Source organism: Phoca vitulina, unplaced genomic scaffold (assembly GCF_004348235.1).
Source record: "Phoca vitulina isolate PV1807 unplaced genomic scaffold, GSC_HSeal_1.0 scaffold2, whole genome shotgun sequence".
NCBI lineage: Eukaryota > Metazoa > Chordata > Mammalia > Carnivora > Phocidae > Phoca > Phoca vitulina.
Window position 1 is genome coordinate 7,637,450 of NW_022589705.1, and position 14,914 is coordinate 7,652,363.

General features: G+C 48.0%; 1 protein-coding gene and 1 long non-coding RNA gene across 2 annotated transcripts in view; both read right to left on the minus strand.

Moving 5' to 3' along the window:
* Nucleotides 1-1,398: 1,398 nt before the first annotated feature.
* On the minus strand, nucleotides 1,399-4,238 carry LOC116639413. Its single transcript, XR_004300837.1, has 3 exons — nucleotides 4,169-4,238; nucleotides 3,077-3,422; nucleotides 1,399-1,671 (listed from the first exon to the last, which is right to left on the minus strand). It is a non-coding gene; the product is annotated as an uncharacterized LOC116639413 (long non-coding RNA).
* Nucleotides 4,239-4,350: 112 nt separating this feature from the next.
* LRIG2 (leucine rich repeats and immunoglobulin like domains 2) overlaps nucleotides 4,351-14,914 on the minus strand; it is an 83,286-nt gene continuing 72,722 nt past the window's right edge. The window contains exons 19-20 of the transcript XR_004301380.1: nucleotides 4,756-4,919; nucleotides 4,351-4,389 (exon numbers count right to left, since the gene is read on the minus strand). The gene's annotated coding sequence lies outside the window, so the exon portion shown is untranslated. The remainder of the gene's footprint in view (nucleotides 4,390-4,755; nucleotides 4,920-14,914) is intronic.

A 14,914-nucleotide genomic window follows, 5' to 3' on the forward strand; every position in this document is an offset into this window, starting at 1 on the left:
CTGCATGCGTGACCTTCTGCTAGGCGTTCTGGTTATCTGTTACTGCCTAACAAATCACCCAAAACTGAAAGGCTTAAAAAAACAATCCTGTGTTCTCTCTCACGGTTTCTGTTGGGCAGGAAGCAGAGAAGGACTCAGCTGGGTGAGTCTGGTGCAGGGTCAGTTGCCATCATACGTCAGCTGGGGCAGGAGGACCCACTTCCGAGGTGGCTTCCCTCACAGGACTGGCAAATTGTTGCTGGCTCTTGGTGGGCGACTCACTTCCTTTCCAGGTGGGCCACTCCACATTGCTGCTTGAGTGTCCGCGTGCTGTGGCGGCTGGCCTCCCCTAGAGGCAGGAAGCCCACAGACCAAGCCAGGTGCTGCGATGACTTTTATGGCCTACCTTGAGGGTCATACACTATGCCTTCTACCTTATTTTCCTGGTCGCACAGGACAAGCTCGGATTCAGTGTGAAAGGAGATATACAAGAAGGCAAGGGTCATCGGAGGCTGGCCCAGGACACAATAGAAAGGTCAGAAGAAGAGGGGTCCCTGCTTGAGCCATTAAGTGGTTTGTAACTTATCTGGGGGGGAGAAATCTTACATACTTGTACCTGTAATACTAAAGAGATAAATAACAATGACAAGGCAGACAGCACATGCCCTGGAATGCAACCTACGTATTGAGTGAGCAAGATAGATATAGACTGCCCTCTTGGAGCTAGTAATCTAGCAGGAACAGGAATGACAGGTTTCACATAAATTTGCACTTGGAATAAAATCCTGTCTCCTTAACCTTAGCCCTGTCTATTCTTTTCTTCTACTACTCATCTCCTTTGTCACGGAGCTTCAACCACTCACCTTTTCTCCAGTCCTCCAACAGACTAAGCCCCTCCGTCTCAGGGCCTTTGCACTTGCTGTGCCCTGGAATGCTCTCCAGGTCTTTTGCGCCACCATCCAGGTCTGTGCACTTAGTTGCCACCTGATCTTTTCTTGTGTATTTGTCACCACCCCACCCCCGACTAGAACGTAAGCTTCATGCGAAGAGAGACTGTGAAATCTCCCTCACTGCTGTGTGTCCAGCCCCACGTGGATAGCACTTGTGACAGAGTAAGTGATGATGTATGCTATAATGAGTGAATGAAGTACCCACTTTCAGGCCATGTTCTAAAATCATGTAAGGGGTGCCTGGGTGGCTCAGATGGTTAAGCGTCTGCCTTCGGCTCAGGTCATGATCCCAGCGTCCTGGGATCGAGTCCCACATTGGGCTCCCTGCTCCTTGGGAGCCTGCTTCTCCCTCTGCCTCTCTCTCTCTGTCTCTCATGAATAAATAAATAAAATCTTTAAAAAATAAACTAAAATAAAATCATGTAAGATCCTCCCTCGAGGGTATTGAAAACGTAAGCGCCAGCCCTGCCACTTGGCCATCTCATAATCCAAACCAAAGCCGGTGAATTGCGGACTCCTTGATGCGGAGCGAATAGCGTATGTCTGCCCCACCTGCTTTTTCACCCACTTCCGGACTCAGCTGATCCGGCTCAGGCTGATTGTGTTCTTTGTTCGTCTCCTCAGGGATGGTCCTCAACCTCTGACTACCTTCGCTTGGCTTCCTGAACAACTTCCCTCTCCTCCAGAGAAAGGGCGATTCCAGCCCTGTTTTGCTGGACTCACATGTGGGTGTTCGGCATTCCTGGGCAATAAAAATATTAAAAACAGTTGCTCATGAACATCCCCGCTCTCCTGCTTTTCAGGAGAAAGAACATGACAAACGGAGACCCCATGCATATTTATTTTGAAAATAGGTTTTTTAATTTGCCAGCACATGGACGCTGCTGGTCTGCAGGTCATTTCACCTGCTGTGGTGCGCGATTAGCGAGGCCTTTTCTCTCTGGGTGGTGGTGCCAGCTAATGGACTCGCGCTCCCGGTGTGTTTATCTTCAGTTAATTAAAATTTTGCCAAGTCTTCCTCGCAGCCCCTGTGCCCAGCAAGGCTGAGCCTTGGCTTGTGGCACTGATCCGGGCTGGCAGGCTGGGAGGGGGTGGTCATCCTATTAAATATTATTCCAAAAGGGCAATCAGGCCTGTGGGCTTCCACCCCTGAGCTTCTCTCACTGGGAAGTCACAGATTGATGCCAAAGCTCAAGGCCTGTGACAACTGTCCCTGCCAGGCCTGAGTCAGCATCAGATGCAATTTTTCAGAACTGTTATTTGACCATAAATCTGAGCAGGATTCTGGGAGCTCTCTCTTAAAAACGGAATGAACTACACGTACATCCATCTTTGAAGGGGATGTTAACCATCATGTGAAACTGTGACTTATCAATGATGAACAGGCCAATTTGCCGGCATTAATTTCGAAGTTACAGGTCAGGTTAAGCCTAGCGCTTCAGATGTTAGTTTTGAACATCTGCCTTCACCAGGAATGGGTGACGATATTAAGGACTGAGCTGACACTCAGAGTTCCATTGCCCCATTTTTGAAAACGTGGAAGTTGCTCCCCACAACTTTACCTTCCCATCCCCCCTTCCTTCAATCACTGTTAGGTCCTAGCTGTGGAATCACTTCTGCAGACAGCTTTGCCAGCAAACTTGAAAGAGAAGAGCACTCTGTTGTGGGTTGAATTGTGTCTCCCAAAACAGTAAGTTGAAGTCCTAATCCCCAGGACTGGTGACTGTGACCTAATTTGGACTAGAGTCTTTGCAGGTATGTTTAGTTAAGATGAGGTCATCCTGGATTGGGTGGGCCTGATCCAAAGGTTGGTGTCCTTATAAGAGGTAACCAAGATAAAGAGACACACAGGGGGACCACCATGTGATGTCAGAGGCAGAGATTGGAGTGATGTGTTTCCAGCCAAGGAAACACCAAGGATTGCTGGCAATACCAGAAACTAGGAAGAGACAAGGAACCATCTTCCCCTAGAGCGTTCAGAGAGCCTGGCCCTGCCAGCAATTTTTTTATTTCCAGCCTCTAGAACCGAGAGGATAAATATGAGTTGTTTTGAGGCACCACGTGAGTGGAACTTTGCTACAGCAGCTCTGGGAAACTAAAACACACTCAACTCAGGACCCTACTGCTGACCGCCGTCACTGACTTACCTCTCTGCCAATCCCACTGATGCGCTTGATCACCCTGATTCCCTTCCCTTCCTGGGAGGTTTTCTACAATGAAGTCCCAACTTGCTGGAAGGCTTAGGAAGTGGGACGTCAGGCTAAGAAGAAAACCGCATCACATCTCATGTTTTGCCGATGAATTTTGAAACATCTCAGTCCACATTCTAGCGTAAGCGGAAGGCAGTGTACATAATAAGATGGCTCTTTGATGATGGAGGATGCCACTCTGCCTCAGGGGTCATCGCTCCAAATTCAAGTTTCCCTGGCTGGCATCACAGATCCACGGAGAGTGAGGCTTTGCCATGACTTTGTACTGGTCCCAGCACATACTCTGCAAATTGAATTCTTACTATTACATTCCTGACTCACTCTTTGTCTCTTCTAAAAACCGAATGTAACAACAACAACAGAACTAGCAACCAAGATTCTACAAAATGCTGTTGTCTTGAGATAGCTGTGGGAAGGGATATTGAAGTTGAGGTCACAAACTTGGACCTGAATTCCAGCTCTGCCCATCTTCACAATGGACTTGCCAGGGGAGTATGATCATCCCCCATTCACCTGTGGCTGGATGGACTGAGGCCACCCCGTCCCACCTGCAGAGAGACACAGTCAAGGAAAGGAGCTTCGGCTTGGTCTTTGTTTTGCTGAGTGGGGCGCACTGGCTGAGGGTAGGCGTGAACTGCTCTGGACAACAAAAGGGGTTTTAAGAAGTCCCAGAGGTGAAGAGAAGGAAAGAGAGAAAATGATTGGCAGGGAAGAGGAACTTGGGAGATGTCTGATGGAGGATTTGATTTAATTTCTATTGTGTGGTGTGTGATCTGTATCTTCTTCCCCACATCCCCCCAAAATATTTCTAGTTAATACGTTACGGAATTGGATCTGCTTTGGGAGGTGGGCATCAGACAAGGAACAAAGACCACCCATGAGGATCCAATCAGCTGATGAGGGGCTGATTAGGAGCTGAAGCTCAGAGACATTGAGTGCCTTGCTCAGGGTGACGCAGCCTTAGGTTCTGAAGTCAGATCTGTGTGACTCCACACCTGTGTTCTTTCCTCTAACATTGGGTGGACTTACCAAACGATTTCAAGCCCAGGAGGTAGTCCAGATTGAAAATTAAAATATTCCAAGATTAGGGGCGCCCGGGTGGCTCAGTCAGTTAAGTGTCTGCCTTTGGCTCAGGTTGTCTTGGGGTCCTGGGATGGAACCCCAAGTCGTGCTCAGCAGGGAGTCTGCTTTTCCCTCTCCCTTTGCCCCTCCTCCTGCTCGTGCGCTCTCTCTCTCTCAAATAGTCATCTCTAAAAAATAAATAAATAAAATAAAATATATCAAAATTATTTGTATAAATGCCCTGAATGACAAACAATAATAACTTACTAACTGTAGTTTTCATATGACTAGAGCTTTGCAGTCCGGAGAAATACCTTCTGTTTATTGAGCATTTACTAAATGCCAAGCTCCTTCATGTGCATGATGTGATCTAATCTTCTGAGTAGGCCTGAGAGGCAGACATTTTTATCCTCATTTCACAAATGAGGAAACACTAAAGCGTGGCTAGCCAAGGTCACTGCTGGGAAGCAGCAGACCCAAGACCTAAGTGCCAAAAATAGTTTCGTTTATTTACTTTCTGAGTAGGTAATACACACACATGCCACGATGTTTACCAAGGAAAAGGCCAAGAGTGAAAAGTGTCTGTGTCTTCCTCCGACCAGGCTCCCTCCACTGCCACGCTCAGATCACCCACTCTGTCCAGTTCTTGAGTGTCCTTCCAAGATATCCTTGGTATTTACAAGTATGACCACGTTCTTCTGATAGCACAGTTGCCTCCCTTGGGGAAAAAGGACATTTGAAGTTAACCTGAGGAGACAATGCCTTCTTTCAGCCCTCCTGGTAAGCTTCTGTTTAAACCTTTGGAGCTCAAATACCAAATGGAGTATGTTTTTGTGTTTTCCTGGGAGCTGGTGGGATGTACTGAGAAGAGCATTCAAGTTCATACCCAGAGCAGATGACTTCACCTCTTGGAACCATTTCTGAGTCTCAGAAATGGAGACACATGTCCCACCTACCTACTGTGAGGATACTAGAAGAGAGAAGAAGGGTAAAACATCTGGCGCATCTGGCATCCTCCTTCCTTCTCCTCCTGAAGGAGAGCCTACAGTTTCCCCCGTGCTCCTTTCAGAACACAGAGAAAAGGAAAAGCAAACACCCAAATCTACACGCTGTTTAATGATCAGCTTTGACCTAATTCTACTTCAAAGCGTTTCCGTCTCCTTCCTATCTCCCACTACCTCCCACCCAGCTGCCAAGTATAGAGAATACACGAAAACTTGGGCCAAATGGGAACCTGGAATGTTCAAGCCTTTGAGAAAGCAGCTGTTTGTTCATGTATTACCCTGTTTGTGCCCCTGTCTTGTTTGATTACAAGAACCCGTGGGGAGGAAGAATCCTCTGCACTTTGGTCTACACAGTTCTCTTCCACCCTTCATTTCACTCCCCAACAATGCTGTGAAAACAGCGAAACTGTGGTTCAGAGGTTCATGCTTTGGCTGGGAGGCGTGAGGCAGAAATGAGGCTAGAACCCAGGTCTCTCCCCAACCACCTCGCCTCCCACTGTCTCTAGAAGTTCTTGATGGGTCATCGCTAATGCATCAGTTAGGATGCGCTGGGCTGCCAGCAACAGAAAATCCAAGTCGCACTTGCTCATGTAACTGGAAATCTAGAGGTTGGACGGCTTCAGGATCAGCAAGACAGTGGCTCTGCGCTCCTTCTCTGCTCCCCTCTTGCTTTTTTCCCCTCCTCTGTGTACTGGCTTCATTTTCAGGCTGGCTTCCCTCATGCCGGAATGATTTATTGTACTCTAGACTCCACATCAACACATCACAACGTGCAGAGAAAGGAGAGTCTCTTCTTGTGTCCCTTTTACGAATAAGGACGATTCTTTATAAGAAGCCCCAACAAACAACCCCCTTGCGCCTCATTTTCTCAAACTGGAACAAATCTTGTGGCAGACATCTGTCATACTTGTGGTCACTTGGGCTCTTTTGAACACTCATCCTTTGTTAGGACAAGTTTGAAATTATCAGTCCCACCTCCCCAAAGCAGGAGCCAGACTTTGTTCTCCTGACACAGCCACGGGTCTTTTACTCAAGAGTTAGTGGTGCAAGAAGAAAAGCATGGAGTGTGCCTTCTCCTCCTGCCCCTCCCCTCCGCTCGCCCTGCACCCCTGCCCACCACACACACACACACACACACACACACACAGTGGAGGCATTAATGGCTGCAGAGGAAAGTCAAGCTCCCGGCCCAGAAACGGCTGGAAGGCCGTCTGTAGCACGTGCATCCAGATCTTGGTGTTGGTGGCTGTTTTCTTGTCAGCTCTGACCTGTGGAAGGGTTTGGGCCAGCTTGGCCGGAAGCCTGGCTTTCCAGCTCTCCCTATGATCTTGCGAGCCACCCATTGTCCTTTCTATAAACTTTGGAAGTGCCGAACCACCCAGACTCGGCTTCTGTTGTTGCAGCTAAGAACCTGCCTGATGCACACACCCGTTCCTGAGCACATGGCTGGGGCTGGACCTGCGCCCTCCGCTGACCCGCGTACACCTGAGTTCCTGAGCCAATGGGCGGTGAGAGTGTTGGGATTTCCCTTACGCCAGTCAAGACCAGCTCTGAAGTTCAGGGTGCGGTCAGCTTCCCAGGAGGCACAGAGGGTCATATGGGAAACCTAAACAGAAACTGGGATTGCGTGAGAAAAGGGGGGATGGCTGCTTCGTGGGCAGCCCACAACATGCTGAGCCCTTCTGTGTGAGAGGCTCTCTGGGCTGACCACTTTCACCCTCAAGCAACTCTATGAGGTAGGTGTCACCCCCACTTCACAGTCGTGGAAACAGCCACAGAGACGTTAAGTAACAAGATGATAGAACTCACAGGCTGGAATTCAAACCAGGCCTCTTTGACTCCAGAGTCACTTGTACCATTTATACATCGATTCTTTTCACTCACAGGTCTGTGGCTTAGCTGTGGCTCTCTCGCATTTGGCTCCAGCTGCCAGTTGGGTTCAGGTTGGCTTCATGAACTTCCTCATTTTTCTTGGACCCGTGGTTACTCAGTGGCCCTCCAGATTCTTGAGGTGATGAGGAAATGTTCTGAAACTGGATTGTGCTGTTGGTCGCACAACTCTGTGAATTCACTAAAACCCACTAAATGATACACTTTTGAACGATTGAATTTTATGGTATGTGAGTTACATCTCAATAAAACTTTTATCTAAAAATAAAAGAACGCTAATCAAAGCATCTTCTAGTGGAGGGAGCCCAGTGAAGTCAGGTGGCCCGGGTTGCTCAGAGGAACACCACCTGGAGATCCTGAGGATTTGGTTGTAATCCCAGGTCTGTTTCTTGCCAACCTTAAATGTCACTCTTTTGGACCTCCGTTCCTTCATCACTAATGGGAAGAGGCTTATTGGATCAATGCTTCCCAAGCTTTTGTCATTTGTGAGCCCCCTTCATTACTTTATTATTTTTTTCATTAACATATGAAAGGTAGAGGTCTGTGATTCATCGGTCTTATATAATATCCAGTGCTCATTACAACACATACCCTCCCCGATGTCCATCACCCAGTTACCCCATCCCTCCAACCCCTCCCCTCCAGCAACCCTCGGTTTGTTTCCTATGATTAAGAGTCTCTTATGGTTTGTCTCCCTCTCTGGTTTCATCTTGTTTCATTTTTTCCTCTCTTCCCCTGTGATCCTCTGCCTTATTTCTTAAATTCCACATATCAGTGAGATCATATGATAATTGTCTTTCGCTGATTGACTTATTTCGCTTAGCATAATACCCTCTAGTTCCATCCACATTGTTGCAAATGGCAGGATTTCATTTTGTGATGGCTCCATAGTATTCCGTTGTATATATATACCACATCTTTATCCATTCACCTTCATGATTTTTGTTCTATCACTGTGCCAACCAAACAATTATTTACCGATTATTATTTACTGACTTTTTAAAATTAATTCACTTTTTTTTTTTAACCTAACATCATTCTAAACAAAAACATTCATAAAATCATGGGTTTGCTGGGCTGCTTGTATTTTCCCCAGACACATTAAAATCAACAATAGATAGCAAACTTAGAAATATTCCTCCACTCCCCATGTCACCAGTCTTATTCCTCCCATTTGGGAACCCTGACCGAGGGGTCTCCAAGGCTTGTCTACAAACTAGCCCACCGGGGAGAAGACAAGCTCTGCCTTTGCTCCTCCATCAACGAACCATTGTGGACATTTAATCATTGCTTCTTAGGACTCGGCCTTGCCTGTGGCCTAACCTTGCTCTGGCTGTGGGGATTCCTGGTCTGATCCAAGAGGAGGACTGTCCCAAGGCTGACTCTGTTTAGTAATCCAACTGCAAGTCCCAGGAGGTGCCCACTGAATAACCAAACACAGTCAGCCATGCTGGGGATGGTTACTGTTATTCTCATTTTGCAGACTGGGAAGATGGTCTCAGAAACGTTAATATCCCAGAAAAGGAAGAGGCAGAATTGGAAACCAGATCTTTTCTTAATCCCCATAGTTTTGTAACTGTATCATAATAGGCACTGGAGCTGGACATTTTGGGGTGGATGTACTTGCAGTCTCCATGAAATCAGTCAATGCACGTAACTGTCACCTTTGCCTGTGGACGGGATCCACATGGAGGAAGGGGACGCAAGTGTGGCTTCCAAGATAAAAGCCATATTCACTGAATTTCTAGTATTTCTATGTATCAGCAACAAACAGTAACAATCTCCCCAGACCTCCTCCATTATGCACATCCCACTTGTAGCTGCTAGTGCAAAATCTCTATTCCTGCTAGTCAGGGACCATGTCTTTCTCATTAATTGCTGCATCTACCACACTCAGCCCAGTATTTGGCACAGAGCAGGCCCCTGAGAAGTCTGAGTGTAATTCACTGATAGCCCCTCGCCTCAAAGATCCTCTAGCCCAGGGAGGAATGGGGTAGGCTGAGTCAAGCCCACAGACAAGGGGCAGGATTCACCACTGTGTGCAGGCGCCTGCTCAGCAGGCAGGAGGACACTGGTAAGCCCATCAGCCTTGTACCCCACATGATCGACACGTGTCCGCATCCCCTGCCCTGGAGCAGGCTGCGGCCGCCACCTGAGTCCATCTGTGGAGGTGGTTTCGATCTGTCCAGATAGGAGAGCAGAGCAGGGATGCATTTATTCTAGCCAACAAATAACTATTGACGAGCAGCCCCATACCAGCCCCATACCAGTCACCATGAAGGTGACAAACGGCCTGCGGTGAGCCCCATGCAGGGCTCCCGAGTACAGAAACCACCAGCCTAGGCCTGCCAATTCTCTGAGCCCTGTTCTTGCCACAAGAGCATGGCCTTCCAAAAGAGATGCCCTTGCTGCCAGAATTAGGAGCTTTCTTCCAGCAGCACATTCTAGAAGGCTGCAACTGGGATTTCTGTATGAGGGGCCTGTGGTGGGCTAGGTGCGTGGCTATAATGGAAACAGGACCCATCTTGCCCTAGGGAGCTTCATATAATGGAAACAGGACCCATCCTGCCCTAGGGAGCTTCAGTATCTAGATGAGATGGTGGGGGAGGGGAGGATAAGAAGGACCTGCTCGCAGAGACCTAGACCAGTGTCTGGGAACCTGGGAGAAAGGAAGCCACAGGCAGAGGGAGGGAGGAGCACCTGGTTAGGGTTAGGGTTAGGGCACCTGGAGCGCTCTGTCTGGGGCTTCAGTAACCTGGGGCTTTCCGGCTGGTCCTTGTCATGGGATGGGGCACTGCTCCCTAATGTAACAAGCCCAGCAGCTCCTTCTGCAGCCCCCGCCCCTCTTTGGACCTGCAAGAACAATGGACACGAAGGCTTTCTGGGTTTTGCTTCCTGCCTTCAGAAATCTTTCCCCATGAGGAACCCGAGCACCAGGGTGTGCCCCCCTGGAATGCCTATGCTCCCTCGTGTGGACTGTACCACTACCCAGCCCATCTGGGGGCATTTTCAGTTATCCATGCAGATCAAGGACAGAGAACCAGGCTAAAGAGCTTTGGGGAAGCTTAAGGAGATGATATACGATAATGGTTGGTCTACACAAGGTGGCTCAACCTCAGCACTGTTAACGTTTGGGCCAGATCATCCTTTGTTGGGGGGCGGGGGGCTGTCCTGTGCACTGTAGGATGTTTAGCAGTGTCCCTGACCTCGACTCACTACATAATACAAGCAAGTCCCCAGTGGTGACAACCAAAAACGCCTCCAGACATTTCCTATGTCCCCTGGGGGTAAAAATCATCCCTTGTTAAGAACCACTGGTGTACAGGCTTGGAGTTTGCATCCTGGCTCTACCGTCTGCTAGCTGTGTCAGCACAGAAAGTTAGTTAACTACTAATCTGTGCCTCAGTTTTCCTATCTGTAAAATGGGGACGATAATAATAACTTCCTCATAAGATCGTTGTGAAATAAGTTAATACTTGTAAAGAACAGTGTCTAGCACATAATAAGCACTCAACAGATGTCAGCTATTGTTCTTACCATAGAAACTAAATTGCATCATCCAAGTGCAATAATCCAAGCTATACCTTTTTTTGGACTTTTGCTGGCCCGTTTTAATTTCCCTTATATAAATGTGATTTTTTTTCAGAAGTTGATTTTAAACACCATTCTAGTCTGTTCGTCATCTGAACTATTAATTGTAATTAAAATTTACTGCTAATAAAAAAAAAGAAACCAAATTGCAGATAAAGTGGATGGTCAGAAAGACTGCTCCATAAATACATGTTGAGTACACAAACAAGAAATTTAATTCAGTCATTCATTTTCTGCCCTGCTTATTTCTGGTAAATTATTTGAGGCAGCTTAAAATAAAAGCACAGGGTGCCTGGGTGGCTCAGTCAGTTAAGCATCTGCCTTCTGCTCAGGTCATGATCCCAGGGTCCTGGGATCCAGTCCTACATTGGGCTCGCTGCTCAGCAGGAAGCCCGCTTCTCCCTCTCCCTCTGCCTGCCGCTCTCCTTGCTTGTGCTCTCTCGCTCTCTCTCTCTCTGTCAAATAAATAAATAAAATCTTTAACAAATAAAAATAAAACAAAATAAAAGCATACACCAATGGAAAATTCAAAAAATTTTATAACCCAAGGGTAAATAATTTTAATACTTGAAAATTCATACAAATCAAGAAATGAATCCCTAATATCACCTAGATTAATAAGGACAGGCGATAAACACAAAAGTTTACAGGAGAAAATAACTTAACATGGAAAAATGCTCAACAGAGATGTAAGAATTTAAATAGCAACCAAAAATAACCTATTAAAAATGTCAGATTAGCAGAAGATGGTGAAACTGGCACTCTCATATATTATAGTTAGAAACATGACAAATTAAAATTAATTCAGAGATCAATAACCGTTAAAACTGGAGGAAAAACTGAAGAGAGGAGTTAATTTTGTCACGAACTCAAAAATGAGACAGTGTTCCCTTAAGCAACAGATAGAATCCCGAGCTTCCTAGCAGCCACTGCGAAAAGAAGAACACAGCTAAGGGAACTTATCCCCAGGACCTCCAGGAGAGATCAGTTTTGTTCACTAGGCTGACAAGGAACTGCATGAGTCCTAACACAGGGCCTTGAGTCACGGAATTAGACAAGGTTTCAAGGGTGATACAACATAACAGCCGGCTCAGCTGCAACTAAGCTTATTTAAAGCAACACACACACACACACACGCACACGCGCACACACACACACACACACACACACACACACACACGACTCTACAGCTCTGCGCTGGCCGAGAATGTGCCCTCACCCACCCACTCCCCAGCAAAGAATGAATTCCCTGAAAACGCCCACCCCTGCCCAGCAACAGAGGGCTGCCGGGGAGAAGCAGCCTCTCCCCGCTGCCTGCCTGGCTGACCTGCAGGGCGCCCCCCAGGCTGACTGGGGCCCCAGAGCCAGTCATCTGCACATGTGGCCCCTCAGTGGAGCTCGGCACTGTGGAGACACTGCAGCCAAACACCCCACCCCCACCCCCTGGCTCAGCTCTGAATGGCTCCCTGGGCTGGAGAGGGAGGGAGGGTGGAAGGGAAGGGGCCAGCTCTGAATGTGTGGGATAAAGGAAGTAGAGGCGCAGAGTGCCGCCCCAAGCAGAGGAAAACAATCACCTAAGCGTGACATGGCGAAAGCAGCTCCTTGCCCCCGTAGCTGCCCTGTGCCTCAGTTTCCGCTTCCGTAAAATGGGGAGAATATTCACCTCACGGGTTGTTGCGAGGATTAGAAGAGTTCTCCAGGTAAAGTGCTTAGAGCAATGCCTGGCACGCTATCATTGTTATAATTCTTGCTCTGGGCACACTTGTGTGGATACCCCAGACTTAAGCAACATGTCTCCTGGAGGGGCTCATGGGGCAGCGGGTGCGACAGGAGAACTTTCTGAACTTCTTAATCGCTGTGTAACCCTCAGCCTAGAGCCAAGCAACGGGACCAAGTATTAGTTCATGATGGATGGTTCATGACTAGCCGGGGGTGCTAGTCGCAGCCCTGCCACTAACTCCGGCCCTTGCTCCAGTCTGGGGCTCAGTTTACTCACCTATAACATGAAGTGATGGGACGAAAGAATTCCTAAATTTGACTATACCTCAGAACCGCTTCAGGACATCGTAAAATGCAGATTCCCAGGCTCTGGACGTGGAGACTGAGAATCTGCAGTATTTAACGCACTCTTCGGAGGATCCTGACGTTCAGTCCGATTTGAAAGCCCCCGACGAGATGAGCTCTGAGGCCCCCTCCGACATTCACACGCTAACCGTAGAGACTCGGAGAAGAACGGGGCTTGGCATGGCCGTGTGCCTCGAGGTCTGGGGCAATGGCCGTCGCCGGTGAGAGCTCCAGACGTCATGCTAGTGCCCTTGGTGCTCTTCCAGCGGTGAATCATGCCCAGAGGCAAGAAGTTATACTTTCTGTCTAATCAAACACTCCATTTCAGCACTCTACCTCCCACTCTGCGGGTTTTGCTCGTGGGGTTGTAGGAAGGAGCTGGTGGGTGCCTTTCAGCACAACCCCTCGTGAACCTGAGGGCTCCTGAAGTCGGCCTGGTCCTGCCAATACCCCTGGTGAGATGGCTCTTGACCTTGGCCCTTCCTTTCCATTCCCACTGCTACCACCCTAGTGCAGGCTGTTAATACCTCTTGTTTGGACCATGTGACAGTTTCCTACCTAATCCCCTGCCCTCCAGTCTCTCCCCTCTTCATGCTTCTCTCCATGGTATCAACAGTTACTTCTGATTGCATTATGTCTCTAGCACACAACCCTCCACATCTGCCAAACCTAACTCCTCAGACTGTCATTCAAGGCCTTTCAGAGCCTAAACCAACCCACATTTTTGCTTTCATAGCTTATTACATTTCTCTTCCATAACCCCCTCTGGCCAAGAGCCACCTTGGGCTACAGTTAACTCTCTTGAGTTTTTTTGATAGAGGGTTTCCCAAACTTGTATACCGTGGAACTCTCTCTCCCTACCTCTGTCTATATTTTTTTAATTTATTTTGGGAGAGAGAGAGAGCACTCGCAGGCGGGGAGGGGAAAAGGGAGAGAGTCTTAAGCAGACTCCACACTGAGCACTGAGTGCAGAGCCCGACGCAGGGCTTGATCTCAGGATCCTGAGATCATGACCTGAGCTGAAACCAAGAGTCAGAGGCTTAACCTTCTGCACCACCCAGGCGCCCCTACCCCTGCCTATTTATCATGGCAAAATACCCATAACATTTCACGGATACTAAGTGATTCATCGTACTCAGTTTGGGAAACACTCCTCTATGCTTTTCCATCTGTTTGTCAACGGCTTGACTCTCTATTCTAGAATCTGCTCAGATCTTGAATTCCAACTCAGAACAACCATCTAATGTTGTCATGCCTGCTCTCTCTCCATCTGACTGTTTCTGAGACCGCCACGGTTCTACAGAGGTCTGGAAGCTAGAACACTACTCTCTTCCCACCCTTATTCCTTCTTTGCCTTCCTTCCTGAGCTGGTACCACCTTTCTCCCAAAAGTTGAATTGCTCAAGGTCCATCTTGATTTACTTAAGTGAGCATAGTTGACCATTCAACCATCTGCGTTTTCCCAACTTCCAAATAAACAGCCTCCACTTCTCCTTAGCAACTCAAGCAAGTGAATATCCACCTCTCCTGGGGTAAATATCTACCTCTCCTTGGCCTGCTCCCTTTCCTGCATCTAGGACAGACATTGTTGATTGATCACAGCACTTGCTCCTAAGTCCCAGATGGGAGGGTAGAGATTCAGAATCCTTCTCCAACACCACTCCCCGGGCAGGTATTATCCATCAATCAGAGTTGGCATGCCAGTTGAGACAGTCCTACTTACCATCAATGACCTAATTGATTAAATAGCGAATGTGTTTACTAGAAAAGGTCTGTTGAGTTTCAATTTCAACTCCCTCATGGAACCTCAAACTAGAGTGGTCTCTAGCTACACTCCATCTACTCCAAGCCTTTCAGGCTAGAGGATCTGGGTTGTGGGTAAGGATCTATTAGAAGTCTAACTTGGCATAAGACCTGGAATAAGACTGCCAAGGTCGGACAGGCTTCCACTAACAATAGTCCTGGAGCATTGTCCACCTCCCATGTCTTTCTCATGACAGACCCCACAGAAGTGTCTGGTGAGCTGGCTCGTCTCTAGACATAAAGAAGAGCACCTGAGAGGCTACAAAACAAATGACCAACTACCCCTAGAAAAACAACTCTCCGGGGCAGACCGCAATTGGAGACGCCTTCGATGTCCCAGAGCACCAGCAAGGTTTTCAACT